This window comes from Helianthus annuus, chromosome 7 (assembly GCF_002127325.2).
Source record: "Helianthus annuus cultivar XRQ/B chromosome 7, HanXRQr2.0-SUNRISE, whole genome shotgun sequence".
In the NCBI taxonomy this organism is placed as follows: Eukaryota; Viridiplantae; Streptophyta; class Magnoliopsida; order Asterales; family Asteraceae; genus Helianthus; species Helianthus annuus.
The window spans coordinates 139,111,433-139,136,804 of NC_035439.2; the positions used below are offsets into that span (position 1 = coordinate 139,111,433).

Consider the following 25,372-nt stretch of genomic DNA (forward strand, 5'->3'; position numbering starts at 1 on the left):
ATAGTAAATAATAACCTAAATCTGGTCAATTGCTACACTGTTCATAAGATCCTACGTTATTTGTTATATATAGAAATTTAAAAAAAAAAGAACTAATTAAAAGAAGCCAATTATATCATATCTCAAATTATCGTTTTATAATCCAAAATTTTCATTACTAATTAACTGTTTAATATCTCCTTTGTTTAACCCGTGTGATACACATATTTCTAACCTGGTTATATAATAAATGATAATTATATACAAAGGAACATAAAATCTAGTTCTCTTTTGATTTATTTTGATTAATGATGAGACAAAAATGTAAGTACATGAGAAGGATAAAATATATATACACCAAAATTTATAAAAGCATTGGCAACAATATGCCTGATTGATTAAATCAATTTAATGGTTAAGATTGATGTGAAAACAATTTTATAATTTTATAAAAAAGAAATAAAGTGTTCGTGTTGACTTTTTTTATTTAAATCAAATATAGTCAAATTTTACTCTCAAATAATTTTATATAGCTCATTACTTTTATAAAACATAGAAACCATTTTCTATGATTTGTGTGTTGCAGTGTCTTTAAAAAAGAACATTTCTAATGGTATGTCTAAACATGTTAAAACGATGCGTCTAACTCAAATATGACGACGTCTACAATTACTACATTGTATCTAGATATCTACAATAATTATGTATGCCTAACTTAATTACAACGACATCAACCAATACTACATTGCATTTCCTTCGCTATTATATTGAATTTAATTATGCAAGCAACCGCTCCCCCATTACAATTGTGTCTGAACATCAGAATACCACTAAAATATCATCGTGCTACCAGCAGAACCACCCGATCATATCCATCTCCACTAGGCTGTAAGATTAAATATATTATGTTTAATATTTAATCTATAGTCATCTTAATCATTTACATTATAGAGATCAAAATATATTAGAACCTATTATTAATTAGTTGGTAATTGTTGATGGACCATATTACCCTTAGTAACTAATTAGGTTTCCTCCTGGGTGCTTATATAAGGAGAGTTATGTGGAGGTTTAAGGGTTACTCAGTTTCACAATTCACACCCCATAAGCCATAACATCATCACGAAACCTCCTCTCCATAACCGATACCCTTTTCGGTTTCTAAGTAACCATCATCAGTCAGCATCCTAAGGAGGAACCAAATCAAGATGACAGGCATGTCGAACTCCCTCACTGGATTCTCCTCTGCACTATCTGCTGTGACAGGTATGATTTATTTGTTTTCCTTCATGCACAAACAGAACTGAACGAACATGTGGTATCAGAGCATATGTTGATTAGTCAGTTCTGTTTTCGTATCCATAATTCTGGGATTGAAACTTGGAAAACGGAATTTTTTGAAACCGTATGAACTTGACAGCCGGTCTCGAGTCATAAGAATCGACTCGAAATCATGATTTTCGATGAAAGGATTAATTGTTTGTTCACCGAATTAACTGGATCATGTTTTAGCCGAAATCTGTTTAGTAAAATTATTAAAAATTCAGGTTTTGGGTTCCAGAATTTTATTTTTTATGATTAGGGTTCATCATGTTCATGTGAAAATTCGAATATTCTGTTATGTTTTGGAATATGATTTGGATTATTAAGTGTTTTTCCTGATTTTGATCTAATTTTGTCCTCTAAAATTTTTTAGAAAATTGTTAAAAGATAAAGAGATTGAATTTTTTCGAAATCTGTTAAGAAAATTAGATCAGCTTAAACAGGAAAGGATATCTCTTAATCCCTTAGATTTCGAATTTTCGGTTATGATATCACAATTACAGCTGTTAACGAGGTTGCTACTCGCAACCATGAGGTTGCTACTCGCAACCATAACGTCATTAGTCGCAATCACGAGGTTGCTACTCGCAACCATAACGTCATTAGTCGCAATCACGAGGTTGCTACTCGCAACCATAACGTCATTAGTCGCATTCATGAGGTTGCTACTCGCAACCATAACGTCATCACTCGCAACCATGAGGTTGCTACTCGCAACCATGAGGTTGCTACTCGCAACCGTAGTTGCGACTCGCAACCATAACGTGATTAGTCGAAACCGTAGTTGCGACTCGCAACCATAACGTGATTAGTCGAAACCGTAGTTGCGACTCGCAACCATAACGTGATTAGTCGAGACCGTAGTTGCGACTCGCAACCATAACATCATTAGTCGAGATCGTGGTTGCGACTCGCAATCTCATTATTTAAGACCGTAGTTCGATCCGCGCTAACGGGTGGTTTGCTATTAAATAAATGGTTTTGTAATTTACTTAGTTAATTAATCAGAATCAGATAATGTTTTACAAAACCAGAATAGCTTAACTTGAATGAGCTTTTGATATATCATTTCTGGCCAAAGCTGACTTGATACATCTACTTATCATTCAAGTATTACGAAAGCTATGCTAAGTGTGCATCATAAGCATGAATGTTTTAATATCTGGCCAAAGCTGATTTAATTCTTTCATAGATGGCATACTTAGCAAGTGCATAACTAAAGTGATTGTTTCAATTTCTGGCCAAAGCTGATTTGTTACAACCACTTTGCACATATGCTTAAATGATTACACTTCTGGCCAAAGCTGTTTTGTTTTCGTTTAAGTAGAATTTTTTAGTTAAGTCTATTATTTTGATGTTAGTAATAGACATTATCACAGCTTCATTATGTAAAATGGTCATTATTTTGCCTGCCTTAGTTTAACGTGCCCATAGATCACATTAGTTTTTCTTCCTTAGTATCATAACTTGCTCATCTTATTTCCACTATCAGCACCCAACTGCGGGATTCCACCTTTGACTGGTGATAACTTTGCTGCATGGAAGGATGCTCTCATGCTTACTCTCGGATTGCTTGATTTCGATTATGCTCTAAGAGAGAAAAAGCCAGCGGACCTTACCACTCAAAGTACTGCTGCTGAGCAGTTAACTCATGAAAAGTGGACTAGGTGTAACCGCATGTCTCTCATGTTTATGAAGCAATCCATAAGCAATGCAATCAGGGGAGCTATTCCTGATTCTGAAGATGCTAAAACCTACTTGGAACATGTGGAGGCTCAGTTCAAAGGGACGTCTAAGGCGCACGCTAGTACTCTTATTCTCAAGCTGGTGACAACTAAGTATGATGGGAGGAGCGGCATTCGCGAGCACATCATGATGATGAATGACATGGCCAATAAGCTGAAGGGGCTGGAAATGGAAATCAGTGATGGTTTCCTTGTTCATTTCATCATTACTTCGCTTCCTTCTTCTTTTGAAGCATTCAAGATCAACTACAACACTCAGAAGGAAAAATGGACGATGAGTGAGCTGGTCGCCATGTGCGTACAGGAGGAGGAGCGTATGAGGATGGATCGCCATACTGATGTTGCCAACTTTACTACCTCCAATCCTAAGAAAAGGAAGCACAATTATCAGAGGAAGGATGCTTCTAAAGTCCATAAGTCTAATCCTAACTCTAATGCAAGTGCACCTTCCAGCTCTAAGAACTCCTTAGGCAGTATCCGCTGCAAGTTCTGTAAAAAGACAGGACATATGCAGAAGGAATGCCCTGACTTTAAGGAGTGGCTGGCTAAGAAAGGTAACGATTATTTTATGATACTTGAGTCCTATAATTTAAGTGTTCCTGCTAATTCTTGGTGGTTTGATTCTGGTTCTATGGTTCATGTTACCAATTCTACTCAGGGATTCCTTTCAATCCGGAAGCTGGAAAGAAACCAAAGAACGCTTAAGGTTGGGGATGATCGAGAATTAGAAGTGAAGGCCATTGGAACATTACAATTAGTTATGAAAACTGGTTTATGTATTAAACTTTATGATACCTTATATGTTCCTGAGGTAACTCGGAACCTTGTATCAGGACCAAAGTTAGACATGGACGGTTTTATTGTTTCCCATGGTCATCGCCAACTCTCTATCCATTATGATTCTGTTCTTTATGGTACTGGTGTTCTGGATGGAGGTCTCTATAGATTAGAACTAGATGATGGCTTTTCCAAATCTTTGTTGTCATATAACATTAATGAATCACTCACAAAGATGGAAGAGAAACGAGACTTAGAGACTTCATCCATGTTGTGGCATCAGCGTTTAGGCCACATTTCAAAAGAGCGATTAAATCGTCTCGTGAAGGATGAAGTCTTACCTCCTCTCGATTTCTCTGACTTTGGAACATGTGTCAAATGTCTTAAAGGTAAAATGACATTAGCGAATAAGAAAGGTGCCACTAGGAGTTCTAATTTATTAGAACTCATTCACACTGACATTAGTGGTCCCTACCAAATCGCTGGCATAACAGGACATACTTCATTTATCACTTTTATTGACGATTATTCTCGTTACATGTACTTGTATCTTATTAAGGAGAAATCTGAATCTCTAACAACTTTTAAAGATTATAAGGCTGAAGTTGAAAAGCAATTAGATCGTCAGATTAAAGTTGTGAGATCAGATAGAGGCGGTGAGTATTATGGAAGACATACTGATGTGGGTCAAGCTCCTGGTCCATTTTATGAGTTTTGTAAGGGCCAGGGGATTGTGAACCAATACACCATGCCTGGTACACCTCAGCAGAACGGTGTCGCTGAAAGAAGAAACCGTACCCTTATGAACATGGTGCGCAGTATGTTAGCCAACACTAACTTACCATTATTCCTCTGGACTGAAGCGTTAAAAGCAGCTGTTCATATACTCAATAGAGTTCCTTCTAAGTCTGTCCCTAAAACTCCTTATGAACTTTGGACAGGAAGGAAACCGAGTCTTAAATATATGAAAGTATGGGGCTGCATTGCTGAAGCAAAACTTTACAATCCTTTCCTAAGGAAACTTGACCCTAAGACAGTTACCTGTTTCTTTATCGGGTATCCTGAGAACTCTAAGGGTTATCGTTTCTATTGTCCTTCCCATGTCACCCGTATTGTTGAAACCAAGCGTGCCTCGTTCCTGGAGGATTTCAAGGTCAGTGGGAGCAGTACCAACCCTTACGAAGAATTGCAAGAAGTACAAGACGCGGGGGGGAGAGACTCGTCGCTTACCATTACTCCGATTACTCCTCTTGTACCCAATGCAACTATTGTTCCTGAAGCTACTGCACCAACTCCAAATTCACCTCTACAATCAGAACCCATTATACCTCATGACGAAGGCACATCAAACGCTCAAAACCAAGACAACGCTGAACCCGATAATCTACTCAGGAGGTCATCCAGGCAAAGAAGGCCTCCTAATTGGGATGATTATGTTACCTACCTGACTGAAATGGATCCCGGAAAGCTAAATGATCCTATCTCTTACAATGAAGCCATTAGCAGTGATCAGTCTTCCGAATGGAATAAAGCAATGATTGATGAGCTTGATTCCATGAAGAAAAATGACGTTTGGGATTTGGTAGAATTACCCAACGGAGTCAAACCCGTAGGATGCAAATGGGTGTTCAAAACAAAACTGGATCCGAATGGTAACGTTGAACGCTACAAAGCGAGATTGGTTGCAAAGGGCTACACTCAGAAAGAGGGAATTGATTATCAAGAGACGTTTTCACCTGTCTCTCGTAAAGATTCATTAAGGATCGTCATGGCCCTAGTAGCTCATTTCGATTTAGAGCTGCATCAGATGGACGTTAAAACCGCTTTCCTTAACGGAGACTTGGACGAAGATGTTTACATGAAGCAACCTGAAGGCTTTGAGCCTGAAGGTCAGGAGCATCTAGTCTGTAAGTTGAAGAAATCCATTTACGGGTTAAAACAAGCATCACGTCAGTGGTACCTCAAGTTTGATGAAGTCATGAAGAAGCAAGGTTTTATGAAGAATCAAGTGGATCAATGCACCTACCTCAAGATGAGTGGGAGCAACTTTACTATACTTGTCCTTTACGTTGACGACATTCTATTGGCAAGTAATAGTTTAGACATGTTGCATGAGTCGAAGCGGTTACTCTCGCATAACTTCGACATGAAGGATCTCGGAGATGCGTCTTACGTCATTGGCATCGAAATTCACCGAGATAGAAACAAAGGGATCTTAGGATTGTCCCAAAGGGCCTACATAGATCGTGTCCTTACACGGTATAACATGCAACAGTGCAAACCCTCCGTCGCTCCAGTAGTTAAGGGAGATGTTTTCGGTTCGTTTCAGTGTCCGACAACAGAGGTTGAGAAGGAGCAAATGAGCCAGATACCTTATGCATCAGTAGTCGGGAGCTTGATGTATGCTCAAGTCTGTACTCGTCCAGATATCGCTTATATTGCTGGAATGCTAGGCCGTTATCAGACTAATCCTGGCCTAGATCACTGGAAAACAGCTAAGAAGGTACTTCGATATCTGCAAGGGACGAAAGACTATAAGCTGACTTATAGAAGAAGTGATCATTTAGAAGTGGTGGGCTATTCTGATTCTGACTTTGCCAAATGCAAAGATGACAAGAAATCCACTTCGGGCTATATCTTTATGTTAGCAGGCGGCCCTATCTCTTGGAAGAGTCATAAACAACAGTTGACAACAACTTCCACAATGATGGCAGAGTACATTGCTGTTTATAACGCAACCTGTCATGGAATGTTGATTAGAAATCTGGTCACTGGACTCAAAATCGTTAATTCCATTTCTAGACCATTGAAGCTTTACTGTGATAATTCAGCTGCCGTTAGTTTCTCGAACAGTAACAGTTCGACTGGAGCTGGTTTATATCTCGATACGAAATATCTATTTGTACGTGAACGTGTTGAGGAAAATAATCTTTGTATCGAGTATATTAGTACTAAGGATATGCTTGCGGATCCGATGACTAAAGGTCTCCCTCCTAAGGTTTACGAAGAACATGTTCGGAATATGGGATTATGTAAAGACCTTATTTGAGCATATTGTACTAGCTTATGTTTTATGTTTAATGAAATTTCCTCAAGTTTGATTTTGTATGTCTATTAGAATATGTTCAACCGGTATAATGGCATATAGACAAATAAAAAGTTACAAATCAAACAAAGGGCTTACGCGTATTTTGATCATAACGACTAGGTTTTAAATTAAGGCTATAGTATGATTAATGGGGGTCCTGAGTCGCATAATGATTCAACGGCTGTATTTCTCTGCTATAGTACTTGTTTAAGGCTAAAATGAGTGTTAACTCCTGATCAGGCTTAGCTAATACTCATAGTAAATGATTACTCGGCTAAGTGGGAGAATGTAAGATTAAATATATTATGTTTAATATTTAATCTATAGCCATCTTAATCATTTACATTATAGAGATCAAAATATATTAGAACCTATTATTAATTAGTTGGTAATTGTTGATGGACCATATTACCCTTAGTAACTAATTAGGTTTCCTCCTGGGTGCTTATATAAGGAGAGTTATGTGGAGGTTTAAGGGTTACTCAGTTTCACAATTCACACCCCATAAGCCATAACATCATCACGAAACCTCCTCTCCATAACCGATACCCTTTTCGGTTTCTAAGTAACCATCATCAGTCAGCATCCTAAGGAGGAACCAAATCAAGATGACAGGCATGTCGAACTCCCTCACTGGATTCTCCTCTGCACTATCTGCTGTGACAGGTATGATTTATTTGTTTTCCTTCATGCACAAACAGAACTGAACCAACATAGGCATAATATCTATACACCAATTCAGGAGGAAACTCAATAAATATGAGAAAAAACCCCTTGTAAGAATCGAACCCAGAACCTATTGGTCCAAAGTTTTATCTCCCCCATACCACTAGGCTATAAAGCCATGGGTGCGTCCAATTACATATATTGTTGCCAAACACTATCGATATGGATGCCATTACCCTTCACTCCTAACTTACAAATGTCTACTTGTCGCTTTCAAATACATTTTCACGCTTTCCATGATCTTTTGGGTTATTAGAATAACTATCAGACTATATACATATACGCTATATTATATATAGGGCTGCAAACGAATTAAACGTTCGGCGAACAGTTCGTGAACCATTCGGCGGGAAGTTCGTTTGTGTTCGTTCGTTTATTAAACAAACGAACACAAACAAGAAATTTCGTTTGTTTAGTTAAATGAACAAACATGAACAGAGGTCACATTCGTTCGTTTATGTTCATGAACGTTTGCTAACGTGTTCGATAGTTCATTATTTTTTTTAATTTTTATATTTTATTTAAATACTTTAAAATTATGATAAATAAAATATGTAATAAGTGTTAGTATATTATATCTTCTGCTCATAAACTCTTGTTTGTGTTCGTTTGTTTCCATTTGTGTTAATGAATATTAATTTGTGTTCATTGGTGTTCATCAGCGTTCATTTTCGTTCGTTGCCTAAAATTAACAAACAAACACAAACGAACACGAAAAAGTTCATTTCCTTAACAAACGAACACGAAAAAGTTCATTTCCTTAACAAACGAACACGAACACGAACATAAAACCTTGTTCGATAAGTGTTTATGAACAGTTCGTGAACACATATATTTCTTAACAAACGAACACGAACAAGGTCTTGTTCGTGTTCGTTCGGTTCGTTTGCAACCCTAATTATATATACATAAGGAGGACAAAATGTAATTTTACATAATTTTAAAAGTTTAAGTAATTACAATTTTTGAAACACGTAATACAATCCTTTAAAACATATTGTTGATTTTTAAACAAATTTTTCCCTCACGATTTTTATACAATCATAATTTTTTCATATGTTCACCGTAAAATGGACATTTTAGTTTCTGTAACTTAAATATGGTATTGCTATATTTTTATTAATTTTAAAAAAATTAACATGTTACGTGATTACTATTATTTATATTCTTTGCCACATTAAGCGGACGCCACTCTAGTATGTGTGTGTATAGCTTGGTGATCAAGCTACCTAAAACTACACCCTAATCACACAATTAGGCGGAACATGATAAAGCTATATGTTGTGAATTGGGAGATAGAGCATATGACTATAGAAAGTTATTATAAGAGAAAAAAAATGGGAATTTGCAACCCATGTCCACTATTGATAAGATAGTGGAGGAGTAGTTATTTGGAAACAAAATACTAAAACTTTTGAAAATTGTAACTTGTGAATTTGTATTCAATTCAAAATGTTAAACTTTGGAAGAATTTCATGGAAGCAGCTTGAAAGAGAAAGGGAGCACTTAAAATCAAAATACAATTACCTAGATCAAGTTGTAAGAGAAAGAAATTTGAGAATTATAGGTTAAAGAAGTCCCAACCAAGAATAGTAAACCAATAAAAAGTGTTTATGTTTGTGTTTGTGTCACATGTGAGAAGAATGATGACGGAAGACGTAAGATGGCTATAAAATGTTGAAAGTAGGTAAACCCAGATCAAGTACCCAAAATTAAATGCAAGTGGTGATTGGTGAATAAGTGATTAGACCGCAACCATAACCGAATATATTGATTGATGACAAGAAGAAAATTCAACCTAAAGCTAAGGGGTCAAGCTTTCCAATTAAGATGTGGGGTATGGTGGGGCGGGAGTTGGGTTTGGGTTGGGACATTAGTTGACACGTGGCTTGGGTGACAGATATGGGCTAAACCCACATTCAACACGGTATGGTGGGGCGGGGGTTTGGGGCGTGGGTTTGTGGGCTTTGCTGGGCTGACCCGCTGGCTATTTGAATATCATTTAAAACAACAAATTTATTTTTTTTAATATTTTTAAATAAACAAAATTAAAAAAAAAATTCCTAACTTTTATATTTGTTTTTTATCTCTTCTCTCAACGCCAAGACTAGTTCTAACTCGTCACCCTGTAGGTGATCAATGGGCTGGTTTGCACATTTGATTTGAATATGACCACTGCATTTGTCAAAATGTCGGCTTCGACTTCACCACTTTTATGGTTTTGCTTTGCTTTATTTAAAAAACCACTAAATTTTGTAAGTTGGGTGCTTATCTCGCTCCACTTTAAGGATAAACTATCGTTTTCACGATAAGCCTCCCTTCCCATTTCTTCATGGAATACTCTACTAACCGATTCCCACAGGGTGGTTCGATGTTGCGAATTTCCTATTTTAATAAAAAAATTAATATATTACAAAGTTATATAAAAAATAACCATTAATAAAAACAAAGGTTAAGAATACCTAAAGTTGAATGTTGAGATTGTTGACACCAAGCTCTCGCCAATGCAACTTCTTCAGCAACGACCCATTTTTGTTGTTTTCGTTTGGCGGTTTCAACTACTTTATTCGCCTCGGTTATTTTCTTATGACTTCTCTTTTTGATGGGTTTCGATGCGGAAGGACCATCATTGGGTGGTTGAGTTTTGGGAACGGATTCGTTTTGTGAAAGGTCGATGGAGGTTGGTGAAAGGTCGATGGGCGATTGTGAAAACGGGGTAGGTATCGAATCGTAGGTGTGTGGGAAGTTAGTAAACACACGATTCTCGATATACAATGCATAACTCGCCATGTCGGGCATAGAAGAGTGTATGAAAAATGCACGAGGAATTGGACGATTGGGTGGTGGGCTAGGATTACTTTCTTGGAGTGCATACGGGTTGGTCGGGTCATAAGCACGGTTATAAGGATGCATTTTTTTCGTTTTGTAGAAGGAGAATTGAAGATGTATAGAAGATGTGGTTGAATGTGGTAAAAAATGGAAGAAAAATGTGAGTTTTATAGTGAAAAAAAAGGAAGATTTTTTTTTTAATATAGCCGTTGGCCAACGACTCTTTTCTTTTGGCCAAAACACAGCCCGCCATGTCAGCTCGCTTCCCCCGCCCCACGCCCGGCTTGAAACCCAAGCCCCAAGGGCCACGTCCCAACCCAAGCCCACCCGGGATGGTGCCTTAGGCGTTTTCCCCCAACCCACGCCCCAACCCAAGCCACATACCCATGAACTAACATTAACAATTGAAGAATCAAAGACAACCCTAAATGTGGTGACATTCATATTTTTATTACCTTTTTTATACGTTATATAACTGCTTGTATTTTATTTTATTTTATATTGGTTCTAGCATGACATTCTTCTCTTCAAATCTAGCAAGAAGTTTGAATTCACTATTAGCAAGTTAGTGAACCATTTAGAATCTAAATTTCGTTAATAACAATATATATAGTAGTATTAGGTGCGTATTGCATAAAACTAATTATACTTATCATACTTGATAGTTTTACATGTCCCGCTTGCGGTATGCGCATATAATATATATGTGTGTGTGGGTCGTTGGGGGCAAAAGTGAAAGTGCATTAATTTTAATGTTATTTTACTAATTTCGTGAGAGTAACGTTAAAAGCTGAGGACGGTTAATCAAGCATCATGTGATGGCGTTGATAGCTGAAAGACAAAAGGGTACATGCACTAATCGGTCTTTGTCCCGATTGCTGAGTGTTATGTGCCTTTTGTCTAAGGCTTGATGCAAAACTACTATCGAGACGGGGGTCTCACTGGAAGCGGACTCTCTATTCTTACGAGGAAGAAGTATGACTTTCTATATCTTACCCTTTTCAAACCTTACTTTTGCTTTGTTATTGGTGGGATTTACTGAGTATGATGATGATACTTGATAGTTTTACCCAAAGTCTCAAACTAGCCTTGAAAGTTGTATGATGACGTTACATTTGCTTTGTTAGGAACTTTCAAAGCGGTAAGTCTTGTGTAATAATTAGGTAACTTATTAATCACTATAGTAAATAAAATTTATGATACTATTTTTGTGATAAGTTGTATTATTTTTTAATAAAAAAATAAAATAACAAAAACTAAAATGGGATACCAAGGTCAATCCTCCTGTTTATTATAAACTCCACATGGAAGCGACTTGGTCACCTTGAAAAATACATATCTAGAGCCTTTGACCATCCATTCCACTTTGAAATTGTTTTCTGATATATTTAGAATTCGTCCATGTTGAATTTACGTTTTAAATTATTAACAGCAAGATAATGACTTTACGACATAAGTTATTTTCTCTGTCGACTATAGATAAAGTGTTCAAACTTTTTCTTTGCTGGCTACAATTAGCAGACCCCCTAGTTCCGTCCCAATTTTCGGTTAATAATTTCAATGAACATAAGAACACCCACAATGTACAAACCTTAAAACTTCCACAAACTGTCACTACTACAAAATAGAGCATAAGATGAAATGGATTTTAAGACGCTGTTTTCAACACCGTCTTAAACTACACTGGTTTAAAATCATATCTTTTTAGACAGTTTGAACACCGGCTTAAAATTCATGACTTATTGGACGGTGTTCAGAATTTGAACACCGGCTTATACTTAATGTCTTACTAGACGGTGTTCAGAGTTTGAACACCGGCTTATACCTCAAGTCTTATTAGAAGGTGTTCAGAGTTTGAACACCGACTTATACCTCAAGTCTTATTAGACGGTGTTTAGTATACATTTGCTAGAAATACATTTGCTTGCTGGAAAAAAACATATAAAAGGTTTTCCAGGAAATACATCAAGCTATACACATACACCAATGAAACATTTTCAAATCAAACCAAAACAATACATATTCAAATCAAAAATAAACCCTTAGACATCCAATTCGGAAATAAACCGTCAAATTACAATCATTTGTGAATACATAACAAACTACGTTAAATTGCATAAATAAATTACATACGCTAATCTAACGAAATACCTAACTCCCTAAAAAACTTCGGCATCAACGTCATCAACAAAACATCTATTTCATTATCCGTTGCCTCTCTCGTGTCGTGCCACATCTAAAATAAAAATAGATAGAAAGAGTTATTACAAATATTATAGACTAAATCTAAAGGCAAAGAGAAAAATCGGTAATAACATCGGCAATAAAGCTATGTATATATTTACATGTTATATACATCTGAACCTTCTAAGTTTAAAAAAAAAATAAAGAGTTAAGTAATAAATTGATAAACAAGTATATTTTACTTACTTCATCGGGAAACTGGTTTTGATACAAATTGACAAAGTCAAACATATGTTGGAGAACCATGTAGCCGCATTCCCATCCACCCTTTTGTTGCTTACACTATAAATAAATTAACAAATTATTATTTAAAAGTAAAGAAAATCAAACAACTCAGAAATAGCAAACACACATACATCAACCATTGTGTAGTTGAACTCGGATCCTAAGGCGGTAGGAATTAGGCTTGAAAGACGATAGTTAGAAGCATTCTTTTCGCCTTTTATCTTTGTTGAATCCAAAATATACACATGTCTTGTGTGTTGGGCGATGATGAACAAAGACCAATGGTCGCTACAAAATTAGCGTTATAGAATAGTTATGTGAATCATAGTAATAAAATAAAAGAAAGTTAACTAAAAGAAACTTACTCAGCCAAATGCGGTGCAAGAATGAAATCTTTATCGATATGATGAGTCGCTAAACTTAAAATGTGATCTTCAACCTCTCTAGGATTTCTTTTGCACATATCACCTGTGATTGCGTTCACATTTAAAAAGGCGCATCGGTTGCCTTTTTTATCCTTTGACTCCTTATAAAAGTACTTGAAAACAAGAATAAAATATATGATAAAACTTAATAAATTCAGTTATATCTATACAATATTATAGCGATAACAACTTACCATGTAAACCAAAACACAATGGTGAGATCAACCCAGTCTTTGACAAATAATGCTAACATTGATTCAACCTCAATATAGGTACCCAATATAGGTACCACTTTTGCTAGGAAACATATTCTCAGGAGCAGCTGAATATGGAAGTGTAGTAGCCTAGTCGTTCCCGATGTATCCACCTAGTCGACCAACCATCTTCTTATGCCATTCGGGTCTTAGTTCGATCAATTGCAAATGTAACTTCACTTTTTCGGCTTGTCTTTCTTGATATGTCAATTTAGCTTGAACCTGTTTTTTTTTCCTTTGGACTTGTTTTGTGTTGGCATAGCTTTTTTCGGCTTTGGTTGTTTCGTTTGGGACTTTTGAACAACAAGCCTCATAACCTAAAATATCAAACAATTCGTTTTAGCTATTAAAATGTCACTCACCATTCCTTTAATTACAATAATACACTTTCAGCTACTTAAAACATAAAATAAAGATACGATAGAATTTTAAGTTAGAGAGAGATGGAGATAAATTAGGAACTGATTTGTTTTACTCTTCCTAAAATACCCTTTTCAGCTATTAACATGTCTCACAATTCCTTTAATTACAATAATTCCATTATTAACTTAAACCATTGATCAATTAATCTTGACCAGTTCTTAAAGTTCTGAAAAACTTTAAGAGTTCTGAAATGATCTCCATCCTATATAGCACACAACTGAGATTAAATGATTGATTACCATTTGTTTGTTGTTCGACATCTTGATTTTGAGGGCATTCAGACGCATTCATTGTGTCCAAAAATCCATCGGGTAGTAAAATATCATCAGTCAAAAAATCATTAATTCCTAACTGAATAGGAACTTCCGAGGAAAGCTGCATCTATAATAATAAACCATTGTTATAATATAAAATAAATAATAACTAAAGTAATATAAACTACCTTTGGTATATATGGATCAACAGTCGGTGTCAAATTACACGTGCGTGTTTGGGGTGGGGTATGAAATTCTTTAGTTCTCCACTGAGGTGAATCTGTCACATGTCTTAGTTTTCCATCATTTATACGGTCATCTGAATGCCAACGCAACAATTTTAATTCCTTCTCGTTTGCAAATAATCGTTTCAGTCTTGGTATAATAGGAAAATACCACAACATTTTAGCTGGTGGTCCATTTTTTGTCACATCATCGTCAACTTCATCTGTATTGCTTTTACGCTTATACCTTGATGCGCCACAGTTAAAACATGTATGATCATTTTTGAACTCGTTTCTATACAACATACAATCATTTGGACATACATGTATTCTTTCAACTTCCAATCCCATCGGGCACATCATTTTTTTTGCTTGGTATAACGAAAGTGGTAACTCATTGCCTTCTGGAAGCATGTCATTTAATAACAGTAATAGATCTGTGAAACTCTTATCACTCCATCCGTGTGTTGACTTTAGGGTAGACAATCTCAAAACAACACTTAGTTTCGAGTATTTCTTACAACCAACATATAACGGTTTTTCCTCATCTTCAAGTAATTTTCTTAATTTTTCTTGCTCATCATCACCAATATTAGTCTCTAAATCATTATACATGTCATTGAAGTTGTCTTTGTCGTCATTTAAAGTGAATTTTTCATGATCAATATATTGTTCTTTATTATCCTTTTTGTCATTGTCTATTTTGAAAGACGATGTGCTACGATTAGCAAGAGATTCCCCATGCTTTGACCAACAAGTATATCCAGGCATAAAACCATATCTAAACAAATGAAAGTTTATTTCTTTGATATCAAATTTTTGAAAATTTGTACACGATGCACAGGGACAAAATATTAATCGATCTCCCATATTCACGCGATAAGCTTCGGCGGCCTTAAGAAAACCTTGAACACCCATTATATATATTTCATCTGTACGATTTCGGTAGTACATCCAATCGCGATCCATCTGAAAATTCAAATAAACAAAAAATGATATGAGCTTATACGTATGATGTAAACCGGTTTTCTAAGGTGGTGAATCCTAACCCACTTTTTGAATATTCTATCTCAGAAGTACACATTTTAACGAGACGACATTTAAGAAAAAATCGGCAGCATTTCCCCTTAACTCCCCAAGTATGCGAAAAACCGCAAACCCGTGAGAGTAGAGGAAATACCAACCGATCTTTTCTTAAATGACAGTTTTTTAAAATGTATACATATCCTAAATGAGATAGAATATTCAAAAAGCAGTCCCGAATGGGACAATCCAAAATTTATCTCTATTAGATAAATTTTGGACGGGTAATTCTAAAGGGTTACCTAAATATATATTTATATACCTGTATGTAAATGTAAATATATAACATCTATATGTAAATTAAGATAGAAAATTTTCATATATCACTGAAAATAAATTATAACAATGTTAAACACATATACAATACATTAATGCTTTAGAAAAACAAAAGACAACTTCAATTTCTAACAAAAAAACATATAACTAAACACATTTAAAACTATTTATAAAACTAAAAAAACATTAAGTAACATATGTAAAGAAAAAAGAAACTAACCTTAAAGCTTTAAAAGCTTCTTAATGATGAAATTAAATGAAGAAGGTGAGAAAGTTGGATGAAGAAGATGAGAGAATTGAATGAAGAAGGTGAGAAAGTTGGAAGAAGACGAAGATTTGGTGGGTTGTTGGAGCTTCTGCGATTTGAATTTGATGAGTACATAAGGGTGTACGGGGTGTAAGCGGTGAGGTGGTTTGGTGATGGGTTTCCCCGATCGGGAACACCGCCGCCATCAATGCGGGGTCCCGATTCGGGGTGTGTTTTGGGCGTGGACTCACCGCGTGAAAAGGCACGAGAAACAAGGAACGGTCGGATTCAACGGTCGGATTTTTAAAAAAAAAAATTCACTTTTTTTAAACATATATAAATAACCATCTCATTCTCACCATTTTTTATACTCAAACCATCTCATTCTCACACATTTTTTAAACTCTCCAACCACACCCACTTCACTTTATATTTTTTATACTCTCAAACCATACCCCCTTTACACCGAGCAATGGAGAACCGACCCCGCGAGGCCAAGAAAAAAACTAAGGGACGGGTCTCGAAACCGTCTCGAGATGGTTCGAGATATGAAAACATTCCTTAAGCCGCACGACGATGTTCCGCCAAGTATGTTGCCGTTCATCCTCGCCCGAAAGCGAGAAATCGCTAACAAGTACGGGTGGCCATGCGATTTCTAAAATTTTAATTTTCTAGTTTTAATGTAATTTTTATTTTCTACTTTGAATGTGTTTTTTATTTTCTACTTTGAATGTGTTTTTTATTTTCTATTTGAATGTATTTTTTTTAATTTAATGAAATGTCTTTTATTTAATTTATAAACATCCATAATTTTACAAAAAAAAAAAAAAAAATTCCGAACTCACCTAATAGGGGAGTGCCGCCATCAAAAATGGGTATTAGGGGAGTGTTAGAGGGGAGTTGACATGGCACTTTGTGGTTGGTTATGTGTAAGAGGGGGGACTCACCTATTAGGTGAGCACCCCTTACACCCTAAGATGGTGTTCAAAGGGAACACCGTCTAAAGGGTGCGTATGTACACATAAGACGGGGTTTAAGCATAAGACGGTGTTGTATGGAATTTTGTTGATTATTTTAATTGGGTTGGCGTAACGGTCATGTGAGGATTTGATTTTAAGACGGGGTTATTAAAATAACACCGTCTAAACCATGAGCATATAAGACGGTGTTCAAAGGGAACACCGTCTAAAGGGTGCGTATGTAACCATAAGACGGGGTTGAAGCATAAGACGGTGTTGTATGGAATTTTGTTGAATATTTTAATTGGATTTGGACAACGGTCATGTGAGGAATTAATTTTAAGACGGGGTTATTAAAATAACACCGTCTAAACCAAATATTGAACACCGTCTTATGCTCTATTTTGTAGTAGTGTGTGACCTCAATGTCACACCAAATTTAAAACCCCCCTCAAAAGACTACACTTTTATCTCAATGTATGAACCCATTAAAAATTACTATTACTATTACTGTTACTGTTATTATTATTATTATTATTATTATTATTATTATTATTATTATTATTATTATTATTATTATTATTATTATGTGTGTGTGTCAATGTATGTTGAGGGACCCACAAAAGAAGTCCGCGGGAGGCCTAGCCTGCTAGACTTGATACGGACTGAACGAGTGCCACAATGTGGTCGAACGAGAGCAGTGGTCCGTTGTATATGTCACACTGGAATAGACAAACAAAAAGCACAACATGCTCTAAGGAATTAATATTGTCCAAATATATAGTATCTTAAACTTAAAAGTACAAATAAGATACATTCAACTATAATGTGTAATATATACATATATGCTTTTAGAAAAGGTTTTAATTTGTAAAAATGGAACGACCTTTTGATATACAAATGCTTAAAGAAAACAGTGATGGTATTACTCTACATATTGTTCAAAATTATAAAATCTGAATAATATAAAATTCTTTTTCACTTATGTAAATATAAGAAAAAAAACACTTAAACACCTATGAGAAATGACTGCTATGCAAAAAACTCAGTGGACATAGTAGTGGGTTTTTGTCTGACGACCCGGTACGAAAAGGGAGAAGATCTCACTTCTAAAAAACCAAGGTTTTGTTTCTATTGACAATTATTTAACAATTATCTTTATTATCTATTAAAAGATAAATGAGCACTGCATCACAATGCTAATGTGGCAGTCATTCAGGCTATCCAACAATGCCAATCTTATGTCATTATTGCATCATCAATTTTATATCTTCAATTATTAACTAAATATATATCAAAATGTATTTTCGTAATGTATTTGGCGGCCATTCAAATTTTGAATCCAGCATCCCCAAATAAACCCAATTTTGGGCGGAGAATTCAATCTTCAACCATCATAGCGCTCAACTCTCTCTTTACCTAACTCTCTCTAGCGCTCAACTGCTCCGTGTAATTTCTTCACAATTTGGCTTCCTCTAAGCTAATTTCAAGTAAGTTAACCTCTTCTTCAAGCATCACTCATCTTTCATCTTGATTTTGATCCTAATTTTCGCACTAACAGTTTGGATCTCAGTTGCTCGATCGATACTTACATTTTAATGTATCTATAAATGTTGTGGTTATTCACTCCCTGATTCAGTTTTGATATTTTGTGTGATTTGTGTAGCGTTTGGTATTTGATATGGATTCCGATGCCGTGACATTTCAGTGGGGTTTTGGACGAAGACTCAAAGGATGGTGATGGCATTGCAAGAGTCACCTGGTAAGAGTTAAAGTTATGTTTTAATTGTTGTGTATTGTTGGTGATAGAACTGTTTATGGATTTAGGCTTTACAATTTAGGGTTTCTAGCTTTTACTGACGTGATAGGGTGAAATTGGTTATGATTATGAATGTTTTGTGAGAAAAATTGATTTTTTCTCTTTGTGATAATAGTTTTTGGTATGTTATAGTAAAGTTTGTGTTAGGGCTTTGCTAATGTCAAATATTTACCAATTGGATTTTGTGCAAAGTTGCTTTGATCAATGTCTTTGACTGTGTTATCTAAGGTGCAAGGCACATAGGCCTCACTCATTTTTGTTTTACATTAATGTTTGATTCTTCTTCTTCTTATTTATTTCTTCTTTTTTTCTGGTAAAAAAATTGGCTCGAAATGAATGCAACTCCAGTGACAAGATGTATGCGTTGTAAACAAGGACAAACCATATGAAGAGCCTGAATATTCTGTTGATGAAGAAGATTTCGTGAAGGTTCATGGCAGTGATTTTGTAAGCCTTTTGTGTCAAAACTTATTCATGGTAAGCATGTACCACAATCCTTTTAATATAATAATGTTGGCAGCAAATTGAACATGCAAATTGAATTTGCGAGTTATTCCGGTAAGATGTTTCAAGTTACATCTCATATTGGTTATATAATCACCTATCCGTCACATGTAGTGATGTCTATGGAATCAGTTTCTTGGCAGCTTCATCCGGCGACAAAGCCCAGAAGTTTAGAATGAGGGCTGTACGGTGGTGGTGATGGTGGTGGTGGTGGTGGTGGTGTGTGAGCTTTGGAAGACCAGTGGTGACTACACATTTAGATGGGCTAATTGTAGATGACCGACAAGTTCATTTTTTCGGTACCCATACTAGTACGGTAGCGATATTTTTGGGTAAAATACCGGTAAATACCGGTACCGGTACAAAACCAGTATAGTTGGTACCGGTACCCACTTTTTCCATTTTTCGGTACCGAACGGGTACCGTGCTCATCCCTACATATAGGATAAGTTTTTTTGAAAGGGTTATATAACCTAAAAAAAATAAGAAACGAGCTTGCGAGTCTTGTGATGCGTGAGATTGAGAGACGTGTGTGATGCATGAGACGGGGTAAGGGTAAAATAGAATAGTTATTATGACTTTCATTAAAAAATAGTAATAATAACCCTTAGTAAGTTTTCCTACAATATTATTAAAAAAATGCATAATATAATCGAACATTTTTTATTTTTAATTTGAATACACTATTGTTATATTCATAAAAAAAAATTAAACACACAGGTGTAAAACATCATGTGAAATTTGACACTCGGGTGTAAAACAACATGTGCAAATTAGCACTCAAATATAAAACATCATTTTTAAATCGGGCGCTTAGTTGTAAAACATTATTTGTAAATCGAGGGCCAGATATAAAACACCATTTGTAAATTGACACACATATGTAAATAGCATGTGTGAATTGACACCCAAATGTAAAACACATTACGTAATTTGACATCTATATATAAAATACCATGTGTAAAATGTCAAAACATCATGTGTAAAATAAAAAAATGATTTTTTTTAAATAGTATCTCAATATTTTATTATGACGTGTTTTCTCATGATGATACTTAGTTTTTTTTTTTTAATTCCCCGTGGTTAACATTTTCTCGCACCCTGAGTTCTTCTATTAAATTATAGTGGAATATTCCGTTAACCCTTTGACTAACCACCATTAACACGGGGGTATTCTTGTCTTTTCACCCCAAACAAACCTAATAACCCCTTCACCATTTGTACCCCCCCCCATTTGAGATCCTATTTGTGCCCCTTAACAACCAACACACCTCTTCCATCATTCCATTCACCTCTAATCACCAACTTCACCTCTATGTCCATTCCCTATTGTTCAACAATGAAGTTGTTCTTCATTCAGTGAATAGTGAAGCCGTTGTTCAAGCACACTCGGTGATTGAAGCCAGTGTTCAACAGTGAAGCCAATCATCACCTTCACCTTTTCGATCATGCCATCCGTCAATGTCACTGCAGTTAAGGCCTAAGTTTTATTTGTTATGGATCCTATATCCTCAGACATATTCTGGATAATTTATCCATAATGTGTAATAAGGGACCTCAGAGGATCAAGGATCCTTAATGTTTACTATGGTTACTAACGACTGTTCTCGATATTTTCTTATGTTTATATGCAGGTGAACTAAGTGGTGGACTAAGTCAAAGCAGAAATCTCGCTAAGAATTCGTTACAAGGTTGCACGCGCTTATTCCACAACGGTTATGGGAAGAGGACGTGGGTCCAGCATGATTATCGCAGTTTATTGTTATCTTTATTTTCAAAGGGGTTGATTAAGTCATGTATATGAATATACACACATATGTACACGCACAGAACACACTCAACATCCACAACTTAACACTCTCAGCAAACACACATTCATCATTGTACCAAGCTTGATCAATTTTCGAAGTTGTATTTGATTTTACTAGCTAATATACTCGGTGGTTGATAGTTTTCACCACCCAAGGTTTTTATGTCGGCGATCAACTAGTGATCAAGGGCTTTTCCTTGTACAAATCCTTGTGTTCCATCTACATTTCAAATTTTGCAATCATTGTATTCATACAAGTACTCTACCTCACAAATAGATTTGGTTATATTATCCTTAGATTGATTTTTGACCAAAACAACTGCTACTGTTGACATGCAATCTGTCAGAGGTAAGTGCCTTTCGTCTTGTAATCTCGTAATGTTGAAATGAAATTAACCAAAAATTAATAAGGTTTTGAAATTGAATATGTAGCTAGAATTAGGCTTAATGCCTCCTTAAGCCACATAATGGTCCATTTAAGGGCCGTTCTTAGGTTTTGGAAAAATGTGACCTCAGACATCATCTTTGAACTACGTCGAGGGTGATAGAATTGAGTAGATAGAACTATGATGCTTAATTATAACTAGCTAGATAGGGCTTTTTTGTAATTATTTGTTGTACCAGTTGTTTTTGTAATGATGTATTCTACCCGAGGTTTTTGTAATGATGTATATTATACCCGGTTATATGTATATACTCTATTAGTTAATGGATTATCAATGAATTTGTTTTATTTGTAAGTTGGTTAGTGTATGGTTGTAATTATCAATGAAGACAATTTGCATTTGAATCAGATTGTTGCATTTGGTTGTAAGTTGTGTGCGTTGGTTGTAAGTTGTGCATGACTGAAGACATTTTGCATTTAAATTAGATTGTTGCAATTGGTTGTAAGTTGTGCATGATTGGAGACCGTTTGTATTTGAATCAGATTTTTGCATTTGGTTATAAGTTGTGTGTGTTGGTTGTAAGTTGTACATGACTGAAGACATATTGCATTTGAATCGGATTGTTGAATTTGAATGTAAGGGGTGTGTGTGTGTTGCTGCATTTGGTTGGAACAAATTGTTGCATTTGAATCAATTGGGTGTGTGTTGCAATTTAATCAAATTGTTGCATTTGTGTTGCTACATCAATGAACTCATTTGGTTGCTGATACGATTGAATGTGTTGCTGCATGAATGAGTTGAATGTGTTGGTAGTGTTGATAAACTCAGTCAAACATATTGTATACAGTGGAAAAATTGGATTGAATGGATTTGGAGGGAATTTTGATTGAATCTACATTGATGCATATTTCTATAATATAATAACTAGGGCAAATTGGTATTTTCATAACAATTCAAACGATTATTTAACTACAATTTGACAGAAGGACTCATGATGCAAGAAAATGTCAACCATAGGGACTCAAGTTGTTATTTACTCTTATAAAAATGTTATTTATGTTTTGAAAATGATTGAAATTATTAAAATTCAACAATGGTTAGTTCAACTTATTTTATCCCTCCACCCATTTGCTCATTATACTCACTACTAGTAAAGCCCGTGTGCAAACACAGCTGGTTTTTAGAAAACCATGCATACCACATTTTATTAGTCGACGAATGATTATACATCACTTACATAAGCCATTTTGTATCAAAATATGAAAAAGATTTCTTAACAATAAAAGGATTAGACTTTCAACGAATCACCTATCCCGCAACACTTTAATCTCAACCCTGTAAAAACATGAGTAGTTTCTAGAAATTTTATATACCGCATTTTATTAAAAAACAAATCACTATTCATTTTTAAGGTTTAATAAAAAATGGATTATAAAGAAATAGTTGTTGAATTATTATAATAAATCTTTAATCAATAGACCTACTACGAAGATTACGCTTCGTTTCAACCAATGTAAATTTATTTAAACATAATAAGTCAAAACGAATGAATTCTGCGGTTACAGAATTTGGGAAACATGAATTCTACTGGAACCTTTACGGTCGGTTCACCTGCGCCGCCATAAAACGTATTAAACCGCCGCCATGGAACACCGCCTATGCAGGTCGCCTTAAACCACAGTCATCAAACCGTCATGGAACACTGTATCTGTATCTTCGCCTCAAACTGCAACCCTTCAACCTACACCATACAAAACATAACACATATACAGATAATCAGAAAAAGTATCTTTACCAAAAAGATCGTAAGCGAAAGTTGTATAAAGAATTTCTTACAAAGACTACAAACATATAACTTGTATAAATTACTAATTGATGGACCTTAATAAACACCAGGTTTGATCATAATCAATTCACCAAACCATTAGCATTAATAAAGACTTTTTTAAGTGTAAATAAAAATACCTACCAATTCAAGAGTTGCATCTTATTCCTTTGTCCCAGCATCAACTGTGCTCTGTATCAAGAATTTATCCTTGCACTACACATCAGATAGAGCTGATCTTAGTCCTTGCATAATGACCGTAACAAAAGTACTTTTTCTTTTACAAAATGACCTTACAAACAACTTACCTGTTCGGACTGGTTATGAACAACAGCAGGTCTACTTCTCCTACTCGACCGAGACCGAACTGTTTCATCCTCAGTCCTGCATTCTTCTTCTTTATTTTCCTGTTCAAAGTCAAGAAACATTTAAACAACCAACATAATATGCTTGTAAAAAGTTTATTTATTAATAAACGTTTGAAAATAATCAAGATATATTGACAAGCAGAATCATTATCGGTGTTTTTACTCTTCAAGCTCTGATTAGGCGAGTCGGATGAAGGCCATGTCATCATAGTAGTGTAATCGTCAAAGTAAATATCCTGCAAAAATAGGATCAAACCATAAAATCAAGTTTTGTCACTATATATATATATATACGGGAATGGATAAATTGAATTGAAAAAATACCTCATCATCTTGATTAACGATATCATGGCCCTCTTGACTTTCGTCATTGTTATATAAGTTGTATCTAAATGCTTGTCCTAAATTATTTGCTAGAGCGGCCACATCATAATCATAGTCTTTGTCATCCTCATCACAGTCCCTACTTCTGTCGTGTAGTGCAGATGGCTGACTGAAATAATCATAAATTATACAAACATTTTACAATAAAGAAACCAATATTTCATCTAGTTTCTAAAAGTAGCTACATTAGTAAAAGAAGCATACTCGCATGCCCATTAATGCACATATTCAATTATATTACGCTCTTGTAGGAATGTTGTATGCCACTCGTTCCATTCACTATTTTCCTAGATCACATAGAAAGTAAACGTTTCGGTAAGACCATTATAGTTAATAAATACAAATTGTAACAACTTTTTATATGAAATAATAGTACACCTCAAATGATCCTAGCCCTATAACTACAAATAGATAAAAAAAATCATTACTGAACATCAAATTCTACTAATGAGTTTTTAACTTGGTCAAGTGCAGAAGCAAAAAGGTGCAACGCATGAGTTTTGAACCGGCCATCTGTATTCGTGCCTAACTCCTCCAAAAGCTGGATTCAACCACTTCAATTAATAACTCATATCAACAAAATTCTTCAACTTTGTTTATAAATCATATGATATAAGGTGCCTAACTTCTCTAAAAGCTGAATTCAAACACTTCGATCAATAACTTATATCAACAAAATTCTTCATTATTAAAAAAAAATAGATGTAGCGTGCCTAACTCATCTAAAAGCTGTATTTAAAACACTTTAACTAATATAACTTATGTCAACAAAATTCTTCAATTTTGTTTAAACATCATGATATAATTGTATGAAGAATGCAGCCATCTATAAACTCACCTAAAAAAACACACCAAATTTATGCAGCCATCCATAAACACACCTAAGAAACACGAGATGTGTCCAATTTCACACACCGCTTCCAAATCGGAAAATATCTAATTGTATGAAGAATGCAGCCATCTATAAACTCTGCTTATGCAACAATTGGTGAATTCAGTTTTTAGCCATTTAACTACTAAGCGCAATATGTTGCCTTAAATAAAAAGCTGTAATAACTAATTTATTTAGTTTTTTGAAGGAATCAAAATAAAATATTCACAAAAACTTAACTTAGCAGTTAAATTTGAGACTGCAAATTCCATTTTTGTCGGGTTTTTGTTCCTGCAACTTGCCCAGCCTTCGCCACTTTACCAA

At 35.2% G+C, this 25,372-nt stretch overlaps 1 long non-coding RNA gene across 1 annotated transcript; it reads right to left on the reverse strand.

The window, feature by feature from the left end:
• Window positions 1-12,498: 12,498 nt before the first annotated feature.
• On the reverse strand, window positions 12,499-13,248 carry LOC118480472. Its single transcript, XR_004862856.1, has 3 exons — window positions 13,068-13,248; window positions 12,898-12,993; window positions 12,499-12,703 (listed from the first exon to the last, which is right to left on the reverse strand). It is a non-coding gene; the product is annotated as an uncharacterized LOC118480472 (long non-coding RNA).
• Window positions 13,249-25,372: the final 12,124 nt, after the last annotated feature.